At 39.6% G+C, this 24768-nt stretch overlaps 1 long non-coding RNA gene across 2 annotated transcripts in view; it reads left to right on the top strand.

Moving 5' to 3' along the window:
- Window positions 1–24768, top strand: part of LOC122793636 — a 576122-nt gene that overhangs the window by 537673 nt on the left and 13681 nt on the right. The window contains exon 3 of one of the 2 annotated variants that reach the window (XR_006363500.1): window positions 13573–13684. The exons of the other annotated variant lie outside the window; for it this stretch is intronic. This is a non-coding gene — a long non-coding RNA (uncharacterized LOC122793636). The remainder of the gene's footprint in view (window positions 1–13572; window positions 13685–24768) is intronic. 2 annotated transcript variants of the gene reach the window in all.

The raw sequence follows: 24768 nt of genomic DNA, 5'->3' as shown, positions 1-24768 counted from the left end.
GAAAGATTTGGAAAGCCCTCTCCCTGTGTAAATATTTAAACTGAGTGGAAGTGCAGACATCACAGCTGTTAGATAAGCTGGTCCTACCTTTCACTCTATTTATACGCACTCATATTAGTTAAACATTGCTGGAATCAAACACCTGCCTATTTAATTCCACAACCTATAGAAATGTGTATTAGTTGCTCATGCCAAAGAAGAATAAGTCTTATTGTAAGTGTCAGACAGCACTTTTGTGGCGATGACCCAATCAATGTTTGGCAAGGCATATGAATGACATAATAGGGATTACTCTCCCTGTGTAAATATTACCTCTAGGAGCTATTATATACATCATGTCTATTGAATAAGCCAATCCTCCTTGTCAGTATTTGCTGACACATTCATATACATCACAGTAACTGGATTTGAATACCTGCTTTTCTAATTCCACACTTTCTAGAACTGTATTAACTTCTGACACCATGGGCAATATGGTCTGGCAGACAGACAAAACAAGTGTTGATCACAACTCACAACATACTGCAGCAATGTCATACATCACATAATTCACATTAACAGTTGTGTCATGAATGCTATATGTGTTTGTCACATTATTGTGTATTGACCAGTTAAGTGATGGGTGATATTGACAGATGTTAACCAGTGGAGTGCCACCCATACATTCCTGACTATTTATTTCAAGATCATTGTGTAAAAGTCTTCTGTTTTTTGTTTGTTATTGACAAGTCTCTGTGATGTGTGTACAGTGTGCAAGGTAACTACAAATCATGCATGCAAAACATATGTACTGCACTCGCTATTATTACTGTCTTTGCAATTGTAGCAGCTCATGGGAAAGCGCTTGGAAAAGTAATGTGTGTCACTGCCACAATCATTTATATTATGAGGTAGATAGTCTGCCATAATCACTTCCTGAGGAGCAATGCGCCAAGTTTGCTTGCTTGGCTGATGGCAAAGTAGTAGTGCATGTCTAGTTATGTTTTGAGGTTTTTGAACTTAGAACTTTAAGTGGTAGTGGGCTTTGCTGCTTGATACCAATTGCTGTGCAAATGATAAGTACAGACATACAGACATTTCTGATTCTGATCCATTTCTGCCCATGTGTATGTTGTGTAAATCTTTTGTTTGCCATTATTAAAACTGTCATACTGCTTAGAGTAAAGTGTTCAAAATAGAGAGCAAATAGGGTAGGCTACTAGCAGACTAATCAAAAAATAAGTAGATAACTGCTGGGGGAGGAACACATCTAGCCAGAACTTCACCAGGTAAAATGTTATAGGAAAAAAATTAAATGATGTTGTGGACAGTGCTGGTTTTGAACATTTGCCAATATTAATCAACATCCTCTAGTCCTGAGCATTATCTGAGCACACCACAGAGGAATTCATAATTCATCTAGCAGAAATCACATAGTTGAAGGTAACATAAGAAAAGTAAGTACAGTGTGTGCATCAGACTTCACAGCAGTACTGAGAATTGAAAAATCCCATAAAGTGTAAACTAACCATGGAGCATGCGTTGCATATGATAATAACTGCCTCCTCATAGTACCATCAGTACTGCTTTCTGTTACGCAGTGGGCTAAGCACAGCAGTGGGATGGGCACCATATTAATGCAGCCAAAGGGAAATTCATCAGCTTTTACCATAAAATGGTAAGTGGCACTTACCATTATGTAAGTACAGGCAGCTGTGCTTTGCAATGCCAAGCATAGAGCAAATGCTGAGAACAGAAATAGGGAATTTGGTTTATGGGCTATTTCTGGTCATGTGTGTGGTACGTAAATCTATTTTTTGACCATATTAATGGTGTGAAATGGGGTTGGTAGAACAGTGGTGAAAACAGGGAGAAATCAGAGGTTAGGACACCGAGGGCTATAATAAGATATATACTGGATGGTGATGTGACAGCATTCACTTCTTCACAAGTAAGCATTATATTTGTATAAAGAATCTGAGAAATTTGGATAGTCACATCATAAAGGATGTATGACAACAATTTAATAATGTTCACATGAAAGAAAACAAAAGCTGGATAAACGCCTGGTATACACCTCAAGCGAAAAAAATGAAAAGACCAATGGTTAGACCACAGCTGAAGATAAAAATGGAATAATCCACGTCAGGAAATAAATCACTTGCAGCTTCACAGTAGTTACAACTTTTGGTTTTATAAAGGGCACTACTGTGAAGCTGCAAGTAATTTAATAATGTTGTGTGACCAATTGCACCAAATGAGGTGTGTCATACATACACGTATAAAACCTGGAGAGCTTTGTATGGGCCGTAATTTTTTTTTTTTTGCAGAGCAGGTTCCCTTTTCATTTTTGTTTTTTACAGAGGGGAATGTAGGGAACAAGCTAGGAATTAAAGGGGTAGGTACGTAGGATAAGTTAGGTAGCAGACACAAACATATGGCATATGCAAGACAGTCAAAGATGGTAAAGGACACAAGAGGTTGGTAGAAATCATAATCAGCATTAATACAGTGGGAATCAAGTCCTCATCCTCTGAACTGTCGCCACTGTCTCCCTTCAGAGACACCTGTGTCAGTGCCACATGGGACTGAAATTTGGCAATCCATCCCCCTCCATGATCTCCTCCACTGGCCCTGTCAGCTCTTGTCGGGTGACACAGTTGCCCCTTGCACTGGCACCAGTGCATTAGCCCCTGGGGCACTGGTATCCAAAGCAGGTGGTGCAGATAGTACAGATAGTGCAGGAGTTGTGGAGACAATACTGCCAGGCTGTGACCCAGAAGTGTTGGTTGCCTGTGCTGGTGCCACCACAGCCTTCTGAGGAGGAAGGGCAGCCCAAGCGTCTGGGGCCAGTTAAGCTCCCAATGCTGGTTGTCATTTACAACAAGTATAGTCCAAATGTCATAAGGAGAGCAAGAGGGAGAGAGACAAGGGTGGGGGAGATGCAACAGAGAAAAATATCATAAATATCATATAATTGTAAAATATCCCAGTCCATATATATTCCCAAATAAATATTTTCATTTGTCGCATCCACATACAAATGTGAAACCATACACAGTGTGACTATAAGAAACTGCTTTAGGCTTTACAACTCATGAAACATATATTTGAATGGAGTATAATGTTATTCTAAATTGCTGACTGTGGAATAATAAATATAAGTAATACAGACTAACTGCTGTTGTTTGGATTTGAACCCACAGACATCTACATTTATTGAAATTGTGATTAATGCAACGTTGCAAGAGCTATTCATGCAAGTCTGTTTAATTTGCATATGTATAGTATGTCTACTCATATATTACTGTATCAAAATGGACAGATGTAATCAAATCAAAAGGTGCTTCAACAAAGTATTAGTTTAAGGGTGTGTACACTCATGCAACCAGCTTATTGTATGTTTTTTTTTATTTTTTCCCTAACAGATTTGTTTGTTTTTCAATTGAATTGTGCAGGTTATAGGTCATATTAAAGGTGGAAAAAGTTTCAAAATGATTTATTGTGGTCTTATTTTTTTTATATCACAAAAACCTGGCATTTTAACAGGGATGGGTAAACTTTTTATATCCACTGTGTATATATATATATATATATATATATATATATATATATATATATATATATATTTATATATACAAATGATCCACTTTGACTCCAGCAAATGCTAGCTAATGTTGATATCTCAGTCACATTTCAAATGATATTTTGCACCTCTGGCCTTGTACTCCAGGATGGTTAATAGTATTCATAATCTGAACCTTTTCACCAACAAATCTAACATGAAAATCTCCATGACAATATTATTCAGGCTATCCTTATGTAATCTTTGCTTATGTACTAAACAATGCCTTGGTAGCACATCAAAAGGTAATAACTGTGAGCGACAGCACCTTGGAATTTACTTTATGACAAAAAAGAATATGAAATTCTGAACTTTGTATTTAACTCTTAACACTACAAAGGAAATGACATTCCAAGGATCTAAGTTGTGGTCTACAATGTTGTACATAAGTGGATATTTGCCTCCCTCTGACAACCCTGTAAGTGTTCTCAATTCTAGTGTTTCTTTATTGGAGTAATAGTTTTAGGCAAATATGTCTTCCTGTGGAAAAAAATTCCATTGCATTGATTTTTGCTAATCTCTTGAATGCTAACTGATGCATGCCAAAGCAGTGGTTAGCACATGCATAATTATTTTCTGATGTTTTGCCACAGAACATGAAGTCCCAGTTTTCCACAATTATTCATGCATACTGATAGTGTGCCATATAAACTGTCATGCAAAGAATAAGAAAGAATTTTAGAACTGTTGACTTTGTGTGCAATGAGCTGTTTTTCTCAGTGATATCATTACGTATTGATGAAATAACACTTATTGAGGAAGGCGCCATTCATAGTTTACAGGAGGCGATGTTCTCCACAGCATATATTAGTACAATGTACACTTGGTTTATTTAAAATACGTTCCAGTGAATTAATGTCTGAACATATTTTGAAAGCTGTGTTGCTCTGCTCTTCATATTCCCATTATTCATTGTATCGCTAATTCTTACTACCGCATAGAAAAAGCGTATTTTCCCTATAGTCAGTGTTACGACTAATAAAGGTGATACAAATCACACTTTTCTTGTTTAGCAGTCCTAGTACACAATTGTATTTCAACATTAACACTTTAAATTACATGTAGTTCAGCTTAAAGGACAATAACATGATCACACATGTATATGTCCAATAATAGTAAACTATCCCTAATGTAGATTCAACCCTGCATTGCTTGTGCTGTTAGTCAGAACATTTTTCATTAACACGTTGACCCACTGAGGAAAAACAGATGTATTCTGTACATTCAGTAATGTCCAAACTGCTGAGCAAGGCACACCCCCTCCAGTCTTATTTTTACAAATAATGGCTAATTCTTTGCACGTGCCAAATTAAATTTTGAGTTTTTGCCATAAGAAGTGAACTGTCATTCATTTAAGGACACTGCTGAGGGGCACCAACACACAATGCCAACTGACACACAAAGGATAAAGCCAAAAAAAATGAATCATAAATCAGTGTGATCATTTATCAACTTTGTGGCCTTATACAAGTAAAATGCTGGCAGTATGGATCCCTACTTTCACAGAGATGGCACCTTCACAAGTGTTGAACACTCCACCTATGTCATTGCAATGAATCATTGACATAATGAACATGTTTTACCTCCTGAACATTTACAAACAAAGTTAGAGAAAGTCAAGCAGATGTGCTGAGTTGTACTTACGACATTTCCCTTTATTCTGCAGTATAGCCATGTTAGCCAGCAGTTGTCACTTGTCCTGTCACATTATAGTTGTATTACTGTGATCCTTGCACAACTGAGAATGGTAAATCATGGGAGGTTACAGACGACTGTCTGCAAGATAAGATTTCAGTTTGTGTAAATTAATTAATTGCATTGCTTTTATAGGTTCATAGGTTCATAGGTAGGTACTAGGCTATTGGCCCAAGGGCCTACGTAAGCCTAGCCAGCAAGGTTCCATAGCTGTTCCATAGCCAAGAAAGTTATTTTCCTGTGCCACTGTCCAGCAGAGACACAGAAGTGATCTCCAGGGTGTATTTCCTATTTCCCACCCACTCATCAAGATTTTTCTTGAAGAGTGCTAATGAAAAACTTTCCTTGACATAGATGGGTAGCTTGTTCCAAAGTATAAGAAGTTTCTGGGACAGGAATCTATCCCTCCAGTGTGTCCTGTTTATTGTGGTGACAAGGTTTAGGTCCCTAGTGCATGTAGCTCAGAGGGATTGGGATTTCTTTAGGTGTAGCATTTCCAACAACTCTGGGTTTGACATAGCTTTATATGTTAGGCAGAGATCACCTCAGAGTAGGCGATATGCTACTGAGTAAAGCTGGAGTTTTTTAAGGCGGTCAGTTTAGGGCATTTGTTTGAGGCCAGTAATCCTCTTTGGGAGGTACTTCTGTGGCCTTTTCAGCTGCTGCAGATGTCTTGTGAGGTACATTCCAAAAGGGGCATTGTACTCTATAATGGGTCTAATGAGTGATGAGTAGAGGGGAACAATGACCTCTTTTTACCTGGATGAGAACCCTTCTATGATGAGGTGTGCCACATAGAAGGACTTCCTGACTACTGTGGCGATGTGACTATCAAAGGAGAGACTATTGTCCACCTGGGTCCCAAGGTCTCTTATCACGCATTCGGTGTTAAGTAGATTGCTGCCTATGTGGTAGTTCATGGGTACAGAGTTTTTACCAAAGAGGATGACACTGCACTTTTTGGCATTGAGCTTGAGGCCATGGCTCAGACACCAGGCATATGTCTCAGTGAGGCCCTTCTGTAGGATGTCCACATCATTTGGGGACTTGACTATGGCTCCTAGTTTGCAGTCATCTGCGAACTTCATTAGCCAGAGGCCTTCTGTGTTAGCCTGTACTTCAGAGAAGTAGATACCAAACAGGAGAGGTCCCAGGACGGAACCCTGTGGTACTCCACTTGTCACTGCTTTGAGGTCAGATTTGGAGTCTGCAACTTTTACAGTGTGGGTTCTATCAGTGATCCAGTTGGCAACCCATCTTGTGATGTAGGGATTTATACCTAGTTTAGTGAGTTTAGCTATAATTCCAGAATGGGGGATTGTGTTGAAAGCATTGGCGAGGTCACGATAGGCTGCGTGAACCACCTTACCCTCATCCACGGCTTTGATGACTGCCTCAAATAAGTTGATCAGGAGGCCTGATCTGCCTTTCACAAACTCAAAGTGGGTGGGATCCAGAGTTTGGAGGTTACCAATGCTTTTGTTTATGAGTTCCATGATGATATGTTCCATGGCCTTGCAGACCAGGCTCATCAGGCTAATAGGTCAATAGTTCCCAGGATCAGTGGTTGCTCCCCCTTTTTGGAGTGGGATAACTGTTGCTGTATGCCATTCAGTGGCACAAAGCTTGATGCAAGGCTATTATTGAACATGGTGCTTAAGTGGAGAGCCAGTTCATTCTGAGGTTCATGTAAAACGCAGCCTGGGATGTTGTCCGGTCCCATGGATGCTGTGTTTTTGGCTTTAGAGAGTGCAGCTTTTACCTGCGTAGCTGTGATTACATGGACTTTGCATTCTTCCTGTATAGATATGGGCCCTTTAGGGGGTGAGAGGGGGGTAAAGTTAGCACTTAACCTATCTGCCAGGATGTTGGCAATATCAGTTGGTTCTGTAATTTTCGTGCCTTTGTGCTGTAACTCAGAGCAGATCTGGGTTTTGCCATCTAGAGTCTTGACATAGCTATAGAATGCTTTGTGGTTGTCCTTGGATTTAGTGGTGATTTTGTTTTCGTAGCTAGATTTGGAGGATCTTATAAGGGATCTCAGCTTCTTACTGATGCTGACCAGGGAGCTTCTCCACTCATGGGATTTTACTCTCTTTTGCAACAGTTTCTTCCTTCTGTTGTACAGTTTGTTTATGGCAGGGGACCACCAGATTGGCTTTCTTTTTTTGGAGGATAGTGTCTTGGTTCTGTTTGAGATAGCACGATCCATGCACTCGTGTAAGTGCCTATAGAGTGCATTTGTGTAGGATTCAGCAGTTGTAACTGTATTGTCCATCTGCATGGGTGTCATGACATTCACCACTTCTGTCTTAAGAAGCTTGATGCTGGCTTTGGAGAAATTTTTTACTGTGGTTTCCTTAATGGGTGGTGGGTGCAGGATGTGGATATCTAGGGTGATAAGCTTATGGTTGGATCGGCCCAACGAGGAGTTGACTTCAGGTGTGGAACACCGGTCACTCATGTTGGTAATGACTAGGTATAGGATATTGTTGCCCCTGGTGGGGGTGTGGATAGGTTGATCTAGGGCATTGGAATTTATGAATTCCAGAAAGCGTTGAGCTAAGGAGTTGGTACAGCAGTAGTTTTCCCAGTTAATGGTGGGGTAGTTGAAGTCGCCCATTATTAGGGTGTTTGGTTGAACCCTAATATTTTCCAGTACATCAAGAAAAGAGGAGTGGAAATCCTGGGGCATGGTGGGGTATCTGTAGCAAGCTACAATTTGGATTGCAGTTTTGCCCAGAGTTAGTTGCACTTGGATAACCTAGGATGCATTATGCTGAGCAACTAGCCTGGAGGTGTGGATATCCTTAATGAATATGGACACACCTCCACCTTTGGTGTTTTGGTCCAGGTTACATGGACGAAAAGTTTAGTATGAGTTATAGCCTGGTAGTGCAGGGGTGCTCTCTGGAGCCTTGAACCAGGTCTCAGTCACTGCACAGATATTGATGTTTTCCATTTTAAGGAGTGCCTCGAGTGAGTGCATTTTGAGATTTAGACTTCTAGCATTGAGCAGCGTTACCCTCAGTTTCTGCTTGCCTGTTCCTGTTACGGTGGTGAATTTGTCATTTGAACCCTGCCTAAAAAAGGCACTATAGGGGCAGCAAGAGCCTTAGCCAGTATCCGGAATCCCAGGGGCGACAGGTGCAGGCCATCTGTGGCAAAGCGTCGTGGTCTGTCGGCCATGTCAAACCAAGCAGACAGATACTGGATCCCCTTAGAATGACACCAGAAGCTTAGCCAATTGTTGAAGTCAATCATTTTGTCCTTGTACTGTGGTATCATTCTGGGTGATGGAAGAATGATACTCAGGGCTAGGGTCATACCTGCCTGAGCTACAAGATCAGAGAGCTCTTCCATGTCTCTTTTCATGTAGTCCAGGGAGGTATGTCTCAGGTCATTCACACCAACATGGACAATGACAGAGTCATATATGTACTTGTTGTGGAGTGACCTGAGTGCATGGGTTATGTGGCGGATGCTGGCACCAGACAGGCAACTGACAGTAACCTTCTTCTTGTTTAGCCTGGTGAGTGAGACATCAGTGTGCCTGACTATAGAATCACCTATGACTAGTGTGTTGGGTACATTGTTTTGCAGTGGGGTGGGCAACTGCAAATGCATAAATGTATAACATTTTGGCATGAGTATGATTTGTTTCTTTCTGCCTTTCTAAGTTGTATATATGCTATTATTTGCAACAACTTTGTCATCCTTGGATATGTAATATTCTTAAAAGGTGTTAGCTTCAGTGTGTATCTAGGTTCTCTCCTAACTCAGTATATATACTTTAAACATTCCGAGTAAAGCTCTTCTCTCAAACGCAGCCACTGTAAGTGAACTTCTCATTACCAGGAGTGTTAAATAAGTAATTGAATGTGCAGAATCGCTAATGAGTCACATAATACTCATTGTTGTACTTCTTAGGCATGTGCATATCACTGCACAGGTACTAATATAGGTCTATTTTAAATAAATGAAAACCCACATACCCAAAAATGACATGACTGAGATGAAAACACCCAGTCATCAGTTAACCAATTCCTCACATCACAGAGAATTTACAGAGGGAAAGGATGCAGCTGATCAACAGTCACAAAAAACACAGCAAAACACTTCAAAGCCAGACAAGTGGGAGCTTCACTACCCCCACCACACCAATGTGTGGGGGTTCACCCCCCACACTCCCCCAGCTAAATATACCAACTCTGAGACTGCACTATAGTGGAGAAAAGGGCAAACTTCCGACTGTTGGCCGACTGCCTCCTTTCCCTTGGTAAATTCTTGGTGATGTGAGGAGTTGGTTAATTGATGATTGGGTGTTTTTGTCTCAGTCATGTTGTCTTCAGGTATGGGGTTTTTGTTTATTTGAAGTAGACCCACTAATACACCATATTTAGCCTTCCCAGAACATCAAGCAGATGGAGTGATTCAGAAATGATAATGAGCTGAGACCTAATTAGCATATTAATTGTGCACAGTGGGGGCTAAGTTACATGATATAAGGAGAGCCTGTACCCATGGAACTTTCATCATGCTAGGGAAGATCACTGGTTACCCAAGTGCTGCCAAATAAAACCATTGCTGGCAATACAACTGTTGGCTATGCGATACCTTTATGAAAACCATCTTAAACCTTCAAAGTAAGTAATGTTTTTGCAACTACTGCTTCCAAGTAAGATTTTGAATCCTTTTATTTGCAATGACTGCTGTTTAGACCTGCAAAATTGTGTTTTTGAAATGAGAAAAGAAAGCTTTGTAATTGCAGTTATCCCTTACAAGACGGTGGAGTTCCTTTTGACTGTAAGGAATCCAGGCAGCTTAGAGAAGTTCCACAGTGTTGTGATGGATGTTTGGGCAGAGGTGAAGAACAATCTGAGGATTTCCATTTGTGATGATACAGGCATACCATTCAAATATATAAATTGTTTAGTTTAAATGTTCTATTAAGTTGTCTTAAGTTGTATTTTTTTATTTATTTAACATTTGTTAACAGAGAAAGTCCGAATTGGAACGAAACCAATTTTCAGCAGAGGCCCGGGGAGAAATGCTCCAGACGCATGTCTTTGTAATGTTTTTGTATGAATACATCTATCTACTGAAATTTGTGTGTCCAGGGTTATCTGACATTGAGGTAAAATAACCAACTGCACATGGTATGGGCATACGTTTTTTGTCATTAGTTATATGTGTTACTTTCTAAGATTATTTACATTTGCATGTGTGGTTAACTTATTCAGGTGTAGATATTATGTTGTAACCACAGTATTGTATTTCTATTATTTTTCTGTTTTCTTGGTGTATTCACAAGTGAGGCATTGTCTTGTACCAGCACTGTGGTCCTCGCTGTGCCTGATGTTAAAAGATCGGTAACATCTGATGAGACTAGCAGTAATAAAGAGGCACAGCCTGGGGTTGCAGAGGATATTTCTGACAAAGATGGTGTGGATCCCACATCCCCTTCACACAGAATGGACACAGTCATTATGCCTGTGAATACCCATGAAAGAAAACCATTGGAGAGTGGATGGGTTGATGGGGACATGGTTGATCAGGGTAGTGTGGGTCCCCCAATTGCAGAGCTGACAGACCCTCCCCTTAGTCTTCACAAGGGTGAAGTACCGCAAAAGGGTATCAGTAGATTGACTCCAAGAAGGTATGTTCACACACACACACACACACACACACACACACACACACACACACACACACACACACACACACACACACACACACAAACACACACAAATATTCTTCAAAACTGGCTTCTTTTCATCTAGAGATATTGACCATGACAGTGTCTCATCTCTCACACTCATAGGTATTTCTTTTGTGTCAGGCTTGCAGTCCTGTACCCCCTCCCCGCAACACACACACACTCTGTTGAAATGATGATGACTGCGCCATGCCTTTTGCATGTTTCTGTGATTTAAGGTTGCCTATGTCTGATGCACAGAGTGGCCAGCTAATGCTTGTTTAGTCAAATGTCCTGTTTTTATTAAGATATGTACTGCTTTTCAATTTTGTTTTGTCTGCTTACTTCAGTAATATATATAGAATAGCTTGCTCAGTCCCTTGTGCAGATGATGCTGAGATTGTCCTGTTCCCTGTTGGGTTGCCCTGATCCCCGTAGGGTTGTCTGACTTGGGCTGTTTATATCTGGTGCACACAGTAAGCGGGCAATGCATGTTTGTGGTGAATACCTTTTTCTTGGTACTATTTGACTGAAAATTTGCCACCTGTGCCTTAATTATTTGCCTTTTCATTTGTAGTTATAAGGTTGTATAGCTGTACTCGATTATCTACCTGTGCTGATGATGCTGTTATTGTCCTCCCAACTTGCACATTTTACAAGGGGTTGCTTATGCTTGTTGCACAGGTTGTCAACATAATGCAGATGCAAGTAAAATATCTGTGTTCCATTTTAATGGATCATGATTAGTTTTGTCTTTGTTTGCTGCATATATCAGTCATTGTTATGACATTCTTGTATAGATCATCTTAACTGGATTTTAATGAAGTACAGTACACAAACACAAACAAGTATTATCTGTTCATTACTGGTCCAGCACTCACCAGATGGGATGTTGGCATAATGTTTAAGGTGTTTACCTTGCAAACATAAGGTGCAGGGTTTGAGTTTCAGATGGGATAATTGGCAAGGCTTAAAATGGTCCACAAGGACAGTTAGCCTAATACTAACCTATGAACCCTTGTTACTGCTGCTAAGAATGTCATGGCATGTGTTTGCCTTTTATCAGTTTTTTTAATTAAGTGTTGACTGTACATCCTATTTGCTGCCTCAACCAGTGTAGGGGCATACTGTACACACCACCATCTGCCAGAATCATCTCCAGCTGCAGGTTCCTCATCCGACCTCTTATCTGTGACTGCTGGCCCTGCCTGTGATGCTGGGAACTGCAGTCCCTGTCCTGCGGCCCCCTGCTGCACCTGTTTTTTTTTTTTTGAGTATGATGTTATGTAAGATGACAGGGCACCTCCAGATGTATCTAGATAGTGGAACCATGATTTCACCAGCCCAAATACATTCTGTATTATACTTCTAGTATGTGAGTGTGCAGTGTTGTAACCTTGTTCTATGGAGTTGTGTGGGTTTCTCATAAGAGTCATGAGCCAAGGTTCTAATGCATATTCTGCATTCCCTACTAGATGTTGTTGTGAGATGTCACTCCTTGAAAACCTTAACTCTTTACATCCGAGTGACATTTCTTCTGATCCAGTGTATTATGTGCATCAGATTCACCTTCAACCTTAGCTGATAGGCAGCCTTATTATGATTGCCTATCTTCCATGCCTTTCTTCAGACTGAAATAAAAAGACTGCTGGAAATCTACTTGACTGAAACAATAATGTTGTTGAAAAATTTCAGCTTTCTTACTGAAATTAGATTGTTCAAATGTAAGTAAGCCAGGTTTATTTACATGGTGTATTCCTATAGTTAATTACCTCCTATTTCACTCAGATTTACAAATATTTGTTGATTTGCTATCATTTGATTGAACATTGAAAAGTACTTGACTAAAAATGAAATGTTTGAAAGAATTTTATTGAAGACTAATTGAATGAAACCCATTTGACTGAAAGCCCACTTGACTGAAACCTATTTCACTGAATCACAAATCAATAATTCACTGTGTATGTTTTTTTTTTTTCCCAACTGGCTGTGGGTGACAAAGCCCTCCACATGGGGAGCAGGTGCAGGAGGACTTGTCCACCTGGAAAAACATTATTTTATGTTGTATTTTCTTATGTTTAATATTTTCAATCAGTTGTGATTCAGTGAAATGGGCTTCATTCAAATGGATTTTCCCTCAATTGCTTTTCAGTCAGGTGGGCTTTGAGACAATTAGTCTTCACTCAGATGTGCTTTCAGTCAATTGTTCTTGAGTGAAATTCCTTCAAACGTTTCAAACATTTCATTTTCACTCAAGTACTCTTCAGTCAAATGATAGTAGACCATATTGTTCATCCTACTTCATGAATGCACACTCTGAAATCTATTTTTTCCACCACAATTAATGCTTATTCTCCACAACTTGCTTACGTATTGTTCACAGTTTCTCATTTTCATGATATATAGTTCATCATTTTATGTGTATATGTTTAGCTTGCTTATTAATTATAGATTTGTATATATGTGCATATGTAAGCAATAATGCATGATAGTGCAGTCATTATTACACTTAGAAAGTGGCCACTGTATTAATTTTGTTTCTTTTTTTTTAATAATGCTTTGTTTAATTTTCTAGGATGTTTCTCCTGGAATAAAGTTATGGCTCAGATTCATGAATGTATGCCCATCTCACTGAACTCATCAGCGACAAGGAGTGATGAAGGAGTTTGAGTATTCAGGAAATAATGGTATATGTCGTGACTAGCTGCAAAATAGGAGTTAGCAGCCAAATATGTTGCTGACCATATCATTAATTACGGCTAATATGTTAATGAAGCAAAAAATCATGGCAGAGCAATTCAGTTACATATCAAACACGTACAACATGTGGCATTTGCTTTAGCTTTGAGTTCCAACACATGCTGGAATACAGCCACAGGAAAACTTTAAAAATGTTAGGGGTTACCACAACCATTATAAAGCTGTATATTCAACAGGCTTTCATACAAGCTGCTGATGCTGCCAGACCTCAGCCTAAAAGGTGTAGGATGTTTTTCAGACCACATTTAACTACCATGAGCTACATGAAATAGAAATACTAGAGTGCTACAGGGCAGACAATGATGGAGTACAAGAGTCAATGGACATCTGCCGTCCTCACCTGAGGCCCAGTGGAAACTAAGGTATGTGTAGTTTATGTATAATAGCTGCATTGACATTAATGGCCAACAGGGGACACAGAGGGAGTATCACAGGCTTCTGCCTCAAGAATACTCCACCAGTTCTTCAATGCAATGCTGGAACATGTAGGGGAGCATGTCTGGTTTCTACACACTCAAGATAAGAGTGCTATTACTATGCAAAATTTCAAAGCCATAGCCCATTTCCTTGAGGTACTGGGGGACATAGACTGCACCCATATTGAAATAAAAGCCACACCTGGTAAACTGGGAAGGAGGTATGTAAACAATGCAGGCTGCTACTCCATCAGCTGTCAGGCAGTGTGTAATGCACAAGGTATATTTTATACTGTATGTATGCCGAACAAAAACACTAGAAGGAGGGTTCATTTCAGTCATCGCTATACAACTGCAATTCAAAGGTTAATGATTCAGCATCATGTGGTAACCAGAGAAGGAGTGGTGGTTAAATTTGATGAAGTGTGTTCTCCTTTGAAGTGAAGTTCAGCACAAATATGCAGAATCACTGTACTCTGAAAACAGATCCATCCTCCATAAGTCGGAAGGTACATTCCAGTGTAGGGAATTTTGCTCCAGTTCCAGTAGCAGCCCTAAATTAATTTCTTATGCGAGGAGTACAGTCTGGCTACTTCTCCACTGTGCTTAGAGTTTAATTTGTGAAAACTACTGGTGTGACATGAAGAAGAGTGTATTGTCTTAAAAGTGTCATATGTACATGTGGCTCTATTACAGAGGGATGCTATGATCTAGTTTTGAGTTTCCATATAGGAAAGTGCACTGGTCCAAAAGAGCATCACTGCACTGGTCCAAAAGAGCATCCCTCTGGTTTTGTTGACATTTATATCCAACTGCTTACTGCTGAACTGCTCGTGGATAACATGTTATGACATTTAACAATTAATTTCTAAGTAGTCTTCTAACAATGGGCTGGGAGCAATATGATGTGAAAAAAGTTCAGATTATCTGCAGTGATGTTCACTTACGCTCAGACGTACATGAGTTAATAAACAAAGTAAATATGGTAAATAGCTGAGGTCTGAGTCCTTTGTCTCATATGACTTCAGCATAGGCAGTTGCTGACTATGAACAGGTAATCTTGATGAGTATGTTAAACCATCAGTTTGTCATAAAGCTGCAGATCCTTTATATTACCTGGTCCTGTATGTTGATGCTGGATAGTTCAGTGAAGCAGAATTTATGGGAGTGAGTCAAATACTTTTTCAATATCTATTGTGAATACGGACAGGCATCACATCTTGCTTATTCCTCTGTATGTATTATTCTCAAGGTAAAAAGAAACAAATCAATGATGCTGCCATTCTTAGAGACTTGATGTTCGTCCATGAACAATTCAGGATCTGCCATGATGATGCTATGGCTGGCCTACAGTACAACACAGCTCTAGTTTTTCATATTATGGACCTAGCTGCCCTTAGAAACTGGAGGACAGGAGCAACATTTCAAATGAGAGCAATTTTTCAGTGGGGATGGAAGGATTGTAGATGTGGTATAAGGGGATGGCGAGTATCACACACATGTGGGAACTTTCTGAGACAGCATATAGAATCTGTTGAGTGCAACTGAACAGGATTCCATAAAAAGATAAATAAGATCAGTAGAAACTTAAACATTGCTTAGTCTAGCTTGCTAACAGTTAATGCAAAAATTGCTATTTAAGACGAAATAATTTATTACATGGTGCTTTTCTTTATATTTCAACTCCAATTTATCCAATGTAATCTTTCTAATTTTCAATATAGACTATCACTGTTTTCACTAACGACTCCTAGTTTTATAACATGTCCTTATCTAAAATAAACTGCTGGTTTGACAAAATTCCCAGCTACGGTAAGCTAGCATTTACTCCACTTTTCTTTTGAAATTGAATAAATTTATTGCCATTTAAGTAACGCATACTGCTGACATTTTCTATACAAATCAGATGCTTTCTGACCTCTGCAACACTGAAAATTGTACCATTCTAAAGCAGTGACCCATCTGCCATCCAGGAATTTTTATATCAATGGTCTATTATCAGCTTTGTCCAAATATTTGAAAAGACTGCTGTCACACAACATCAGTCTCTCATTGAGACCTTTGGCTTATTATTTGGCTATCAGAATGGTTTTACAAAGGGTCATGGTACAAACACAACAGTGGTCTTCCTAAATACCACAGCATATCATTCTGTGGATTCGGTAAACCTCCCCAGAGCTCATCTCATTAATCTGTCTTTGGGCTGTAACCATATGAACCATCTGCTACTGGTCAAGAACCTGCCTTTATAGAACTTCACCTTATCATCTCTAAATGTGATCTCTGATTATATATGGCATCAGCCCTTCAGAATAAATTATGAGCACAGGCATGTATTACTCCTATGTTCTGTAGTAGTTTAGTCACATTATGTATCTATTCACTTACCATATATCTGGGAAAAAAGACATAATGCTTCTTTACACAGATGACATCTTCATTGCGGAATCATGGAATTCTCCATAAGCTTTCTGCAACTCATTTAATATTATAGCAATAACCCACGCCTGGGTGTGGGTAATGCTAAATTTACCCACGGTTGGCATGGTTTGGTCCCGAGGGCGAAGCCCGAGGGACCAAACAAAGCCAACCATGGGTAAATTTAGCATTACCCACACCCAGGCGTGGGTTATTGCTATTATACCATGACATTATTTAAGAAAATAAACTATTACTTTTCTTAAATAATGGCATAGTATAATGCCTGTTTACTGCCCTTCCGCAGATGTCTGGCATCCGCAGCAGTTCTGATGTACTACATCAGAGCCGTGGGCAAAAGCAACGGAGAAAGCAAGATCTCCGTTGCTTTTTTTTAGTGTCTCGCTATGTAAAATGAGTTTAACATAGCGAGACAGTTTTAAAATAAGCAACGGACATCTCCGTTGCTTATTTTAAAACTGTCTCGCTATGTTAAACTCATTTAACATAGCGAGACACTAAAAGCAACGGAGATCTTGCTTTCTCCGTTGCTAAACACTGTCTCGCTATGTTAAATGGGTTTAACATAGCGAGACAGCTTTAAAATAAGCAACAGAGATCTCCGTTGCTTATTTTAAAGCTGTCTCGCTATGTTAAACCCATTTAACATAGCGAGACAGTGTTTTAAAAAAACGAGTTATACTAATGGAAAAAAGTCCGGGCGACCGGACCTTTTTCCATTAGTATAGCTCGATTTACAACGGGCACGCTGGCCAATCAGCGTGCACGTTTTGGGGGGGTCATGGTATAATAGTTTATATATAGTTTTGCTAACTGGGTTAACCACACTAGGCCAGGGAATTGGGGAACTTTGCCCTTTCTCTTTGGGCAAAAGAGAAAAAAAATAAAAGAAAATATATTGAAATAAAATACCAAAATAAGATGATTAAATGGAAATTTGAAATGGATAAATTAGAAATTAATTGAAGTAAATGGTATAGTTAAGGCAGAATTTTTACTATGTTGATCCATGGAGAAATTTGGATAAAGGTATAGTTAAAGCTATTAAGAATGGAAAAATATGGTGCCAGAATATTACGGCATGTCAGGATTTCTTATGGAGATTATCGATGAATAAGCCACCAGTAAAAGGAAGTATGTTGTATAAAATGCAGTCAACAAGATGGTGCTTATTTGTAAACAAGATGGCTAGCCATGCCTTACTAAAATGTGAAAGAGTGCACAAATGTGTAATACGGTTTGTAAGGAGTGTTTGTTGGAAAGAATAATGAGTTTAAGAAATGTTAATATGAATAAGATCTTGGATTGTTATTATGAGGGAATGAGTGTTATGTTGAAAGACTGAATAATAATTTTTTTGGTATTATATGGATTATATGGTTAGCTATAACAAATGAGATCTTGTTTAGTAAGAAATGGATTCTATCAGATATTCTAGGAAAGGTTAGATTATGTATGTGGAAAAAAGTGAGGGTAGTTAAAATACTTAAAAATGAATGAGGTCTTCTATCATTTGCAAATTCTTTGAAAAAAAGAACAGTTGATCATATTTGTTGCATTTGTAGTTATGTAAAAATGTAAGAGGATTAAGTGGAAATGTCTAAAGGTCAGTTCCCTGTGCATTCTCCTATTAACCCAGTGAAATTGGGCATCCTGAGGCATTGTCGCAACTAACTCATGTACACTGACAACCCTCTCCTCTTACCTCCCAACACTCAGATTTGCAAGAGATGCACTTATATATCCAAATTAGAAGCCATGCACTCTCCAGCCAAGACCAGAATAGCTGGTCAAGAGGAGAAGGTCAACACTTGCACCACACCACATGGAAGACATAGCCCTTTAGAACAAACACCAGCACTGCCTTCACATAAAAACACAAACTGCACACCCACCTTCGTGGAGGCTCTCAATAATAATCTACCCAAACAGCAAAGACCTCCAAGGCAGAAACATACTCAACCACCACAACACAACACTAATCACAAGACACGTAACTCTCCTAAACAGCATGCCACTCAACCAAACCCCTAAGGCAAAGCAGCATGCCCAACCCACTAGTCATAGGTGACTTGATAGTGAGGCACACTGATGTCCCACTCACTAGGATGAATAAGGAAAAAGTAACAGCCAGCTGCCTGTCAGGCCCCAGGATCCACCACATAACACATGCACTCAGGTCCCTCAACAATAGGTACAAATATGACTCTGTCATTGTACATGTGGGTGAGAATGACCTGCGATATACCTCCCTGGACTACATGAAAAGAGACATGGAGGAGCTCTTGGATTATGTAGCCCAGGCGGGTATGACCCTAGCCCTGAACAGCATCCTACCATCACTCAGAATGATACCACGGTACAAGCAGAAAATGATTGATTTCAACAATTGGCTAAGTTCCTGGTGTCATTCTAAGGAGATCCAGTATCTGTCTGCCTGGGATGACATGATTGACAGACATCGATGCTTTGCTAGAAATGGCCTGAATCTTTCACCCCTTGGCTTCAGGGTACTGGTCAAGGCTCTTTCCACCCCTATAGTGCCTTTTTTAGGTGGTGTAACAAAGACCAAATCACCACCGTAACAGCTACAAACAAATGCAATCTGAGGGTCATGCTGTTCAACACTAGAAGTCTAAATCTCAAAATGTACTCACTCAAAGCACTCCTTAAAATGGAGAACATCAACATTTGTGCCATAACAGAGACCTGGTTCAAGGCAGCAGAAAGCACCCCTGCACAATCAGGCTATAACTCATTCCACACCTTTCAGCTGCAGAACTTGGACTGAAGTTCCAAAGGCGGTGGTGTTTCCATATTCATAAAGGATGCGCACACCTCCAGACTAGTAGCCCAACATAACTCATCTAAGATACTTCAGGTGCAGCTAACATTGTGTAAGACAAACATTCAGGTCGCAGCCTGCTATAGGTCCCTAACCATGTTCCGTGACTCACACTCCATGTTCCTAAGCACCCTGGAGAATATTAGGGTCTAACTTAACACTCTCATACTGGGCGACTTCAACTACCCCTCCATTAACTGGGAAAACTACTCATGGACTAATACAATTGCCAAATGTAAAGGTGACCACCATAAAAAAGTTCTTCATAGCTAACTTTGGGCTCCTAAAAACAGAGGTGTCTAACTTCACAGCACCCATGCAAATGGAGATCAGTTGCATGACCACAGAATCATGCACCAATGCACTGTACAAACACGTACACAAATGCATGGATCTCACCATACCCAACAGAACCAAGATGCTCTCCTCCAAAAAAAGGAAGCCAATCTGGCGATCCTCTGCCATAAACAAACTCTACAACAGGAAGAGGAAACTGATGTGGAATAAGGTGAAGTCCCAAGACTGGAAAACCTCCCTTATCAGCCTCAATAAAAAGTCGAGATCCCTCATCAAATCCTCTAAAGCTAGCTATGAAAACATAATTGCAGCAGATAGTAAAGAAAACCGCAAGACCTTCTATAGTTATGTAAAGAATCTCCACGACAATACCCAGATTTGCTCTGAGCTACTACACAATGATACCGCCTATAGTGAGCAAACAGATATTGCCAATATACTGGCCAACAGATTCTGTGCCAGCTTTACCCCTTTCCCCCCCAAGGGATCAGCCACAATACCAGTAGATTGCCAAGCACCCAGTATTACTGCTGCACAGGTTAAAAAAGCATTGTCCAAGGCCAAGAATACAGCTTCTATGGGACCTGTGTTCTACATGAACTACAGAGTGAACTAGCACCTCACCCATGTGCCCTGTTCAATCACAGCCTCACTTCAGGCTTTGTCCCTACTGAATGGCACACTGCTACAGTCATCCCTTTCCACAAAGGAGGAGTGACTACAGACCCTGGGAACTATCCCCCATTAGCCTGATGAGTCTGATATGCAAAGCTATGGAACCCATCATCATGGACTTAATAAACAAGGGTATAGGGAATCTCCAAACTCTGGATCCCACACAGTTTGGTTTTGTGAAGGGTAGATCATGCCTGCTCAACTTGGTCAACTTCTTTGAGTCAGTCACCAGAGCTGTGGATGAAGGCAAGGTGGTTCATACAGCCTACCTTGATCTGGCCAAGGCCTTTAATACCATTCCCCACTCAGGAATCATTGAAAAACTCAGTAAGCTAGGCATCAACTCCTATATCATTAGGTGGGTTGCAAACTGTCTCACAGGTGAACCCACAGTGTGAAAGTAGCTGACTCCAAATCAGACTGCCGACCAGTCACGAGTGGAGTCCATCACTGTTCAGTCCTGGGTCCTCTCCTGTTTGGTATCTACTTCTCTGACATCCAGGCCAACACGAAGGGACTCTGGCTGACAAAGTTCACAGACGATTGCAAGTTAAGAGCTATCATTAACTCCCTGAGTGACATTGATATCCTACAGAAAGGCCTCACTGAGACCAATCACTAGTGTCAGAACTATGGCCTTAAGCTCAGTGCCAAAAAATGTGTCATCATCCCCTTTGGGAAAAAGCAGGTTCCCATAAATTACCACATCGATGGTAGTCCACTGAACATAGAAGGTGTTATAAGACATCTGGGAATACAGGTTGACAGCAACCTCTCTTTTGACCACCGCATTGCCACCGTGGTCAGAAAGTCCTTCTATGTGGCACATCTCATTACTAAGGGTTTTGCATCCAGGAAGAAAGAGGTCATTGTCTCCCTCTACTCTTCCCTCATTAGGCCAATCATTGAGTACAATACCCCATTTGGCATGTACCTCATTAAACACCTGCAACAACTGGAGAGGCCACAAAAGTACCTCACAAAGAGGATCCTAGGCCTTAAACATGTGTCCTATGTGGACAGACTAAAAAAACTCCAACTATTCTCTGTTTCATATCACCTACTTAGAGGCAATCTCTGCTTGACTTACAAAGCCATGTCTGAACCAGCTCTGTAAAAAATGCTACATCTAAAGAAATCCCAATCCCTCCACACCACACGCTCCAAAGACCTCAACCTAATTACCACAATCAACAAAGCATGCTGGAGGGGCAGGTTCATAACCCAGAGACTGCCCATGCTATGGAATAGACTTCCCATACATGTCAAGCAGAGCACCTCACTGGCCCTCTTCAAGAGAAATCTTGATGAGTGGATGGGAAATGGAAAATTCACCTCAGGGATCACTCCAGTGGCTTTACTCAACAGAGGCACTGGGAACTAAGGTTGGGTGGCATGATGCCAGGGTAATCCTATGGGCTAGGCTTGTAAAGGCCCCAGGGCCATTAGCCTAGTACACACCTATGAACCAATGTGAGAAATAATAACATATTTCTACTCTTTTTAATAGGTGCCATGGGATCATTTAGATCCACATGAGCTACCACTAGCTCAGGCAGATCTGGCCATGGTGTAATGTCTCATTTGATGGATGACGCATTCAGGAGCGCATCACATCCCTTAAACTCAGCTGTTAGCAATTCATCTACTTGGGGTGGGAATAGAACCCACTGCCTTCTGCAACAGTGTTGGGTGTTCTACTTTTGTTTCTCTGACATTGCAGGTTAGAATTTATCTTGCATTTGTCATTCTTTTAAAAAGATGGAAATTTGGGTGCACCAAAAAATATGATGTTATAATCAGACCACTCATAAGGCTCATAAAAGCCAAATTCTCTGCTACAACTGTTAAAAGACCAAGAAATAAAAGTAACCTACTTGATAATAAAAACCTTATCTTACAAGAATAAAATGATTTCAAAAGTCTACAAATTAATTACTAAAATAAAAACTCAAAATGATCTCTTATTTTCAACCTATTGGCAAGAGCAAAACCAAAATATAACATAGGAGGAAAAAGTGCTAGCTATAAAAACATGCTCAAACTAACTCCTTTCAAAAGTTTAATATACACCGAGATTATGATAAATAATGATGCTTATTACACACTCTTTGTTCTAAACAAATTTAATTCTAAATACCTGTCATTCGGCCCCATCTGTCCTAACAAAAAAGCTGACTTGTTGCACATCTTCTGGAGCTGTAAGAAAGTATACAAACTATGGTGCTCTTTAAGGATCAAACTTGAAAAAAATGGGTTGTGAGAAATCTACTTTTTCATGGGAAACAGCGCTTTTGCATATCACTTCAAAAAGCCTACCAAACATAATCAAACACATCCTTATAACAATATGCATGCTAATCAATTATTACATTGCCAAAAATTGGTTAGATAAATCCAAGATCTCTTGGGAAAAACTTCAAAACACTATATGTAAAATTCATATCTTCACATAATCTGGCAAATAAATCCCCCCCCCCCAAAGTTACATATTTTCAATAATATTGGGGTTATCTTTTAGATACAATACTAAAAGACTAAAGTCAGTTCTCTTCTCCCTTTCCTTCACCCACTTATTCTATTGCTAACTTACAGCATCATAGATTTTCCAGCAACTACTCTCCATATATCTAACACTCTCCTTCACTTTTAAGCAACTTCCTTAGCCCCCCAGGTTACCCTAACATAACAGTCATTACTTCTGCAAGAAGGCCAGATGCAAACACAAATTACTCTACTCATTTCTTGCTCTTTCTTCAAACTGATTTTTCACCTTCTTAGACAGATGTTCCCTTTGGTTTGCTTTCTCATTGTGACTAAACTCCACATCAGTTGTAAAGCAGTGGCAATTAAATGAGTGTCATCTAATGTAAATAGTTGTATATACAGTTTTAATGTTAGGGATATAGATGTAGTTAAGAAGTTTTGTTTCATCTAGATTCACTTCATATTGACAACATTATGGATAGTCACATTAAATGTAAATAATTTTAGAAATGGAATAGTTGACACACCTTAGCATTTTAGAAAGTCATTTTTGTCATTTCTCCTTGTTACACCAATCCTATGACAATCATATTATGTTGTATATATAAAAGTTTACCTCTTCCTAGTTTTTTATTGGTCAGCTCTTATTAATTATTTAACTAGAACTGTAGCATTCCTAAGGCTTTTCTTCCTCTCAATTTACTATTTACATCTAACCTAACATTAATTGTCTGTTTCCTAACTGTACTACAACTATTTGATTATGCATCCATATCATATTATATATGTTTTGCATACTGTTTAAGTTTCCTTTCTGTACCAAAAATTCAATAAAAAGTATTTTGAAAAAAGAATATATGGAAATAAAAGTCAGCATGAGCAACAATGCATCAGTGATATTTGAAAAGTACCAGCATGCTAACATACACAGATAGAAATTAAAGATTACAGAGTCTGATGGGTATTTAGTAGAAAATGACTGAGTACATACATTTCTTGGTGTCAGCCTCGATGTGGCACTTACTTTCCTAACACACATCCAAAGAGTAGTGAGCAAAGTGTGAGCAATATTAAACTCTTATCACAGAGTCTGCAGCCCAGTAATCAAACAAAGTAGATCCTCATTTCTGGGGTGGTAAAGAACTGATTCTCCCTACCATTGAATGCAGCCTTCCTTTCCTAGTCTCTGAATCTATATATTACCTTTTATGACTTGATAGTACACAAAGTAAAAACAATCAACTCATCACAAGGAGACCACTGCCTCTTAGTCAAGGAAGAAACAGTGATATCCATGAGCTTTACCGTCACCTTACTTGTGAACACCTTACTGTACAAACTGCAAATTCTGGACTATAGAAGGTTCCTACATCACCTGATCACTGTGAATTAGCTTGGTTTATCATTTAAAGCATTTTGAGCTTTCATTCTCCACTCTTGCTGGTCCCCAGCATTTAACAGTCCTGCACGCGTTAGGCCTACCGCTTCTCTGGTACCTTGATTTGAAACACCTCCCCAGCAGAATTCATCAGCTGTCTGCTTTATCAGTCAATTAAAATTATTTCTTCAGCAAATTGCGATGGTAGTAGTATTTCCGCTCTTATGCAGTTTCCTAACTCTCAGCTTTTCATCTCCATAATGTGAAACACTGCCTCTCATAATCTGGAACAAATGGGCAAAATGTGGTCACTTACTAACAGCTTCAACTAAGAAGCTCACAGGATGGTGAAAATGTGTAATTTTGCACCTATATAAAGTTATTTTTCTGAATTAATGTGATTAAGTGCTATTTTCCATTGATATCAGTTAAAAATCATAACACCAAATGTGTGACAAACCCTTTCAATGTAGA

This window comes from Protopterus annectens, chromosome 2.part0 (assembly GCF_019279795.1).
Source record: "Protopterus annectens isolate FY-2018-M chromosome 2.part0, PAN1.0, whole genome shotgun sequence".
Lineage (NCBI taxonomy): Eukaryota > Metazoa > Chordata > Ceratodontiformes > Protopteridae > Protopterus > Protopterus annectens.
This window is presented reverse-complemented; position numbering and strand designations above follow the sequence as displayed.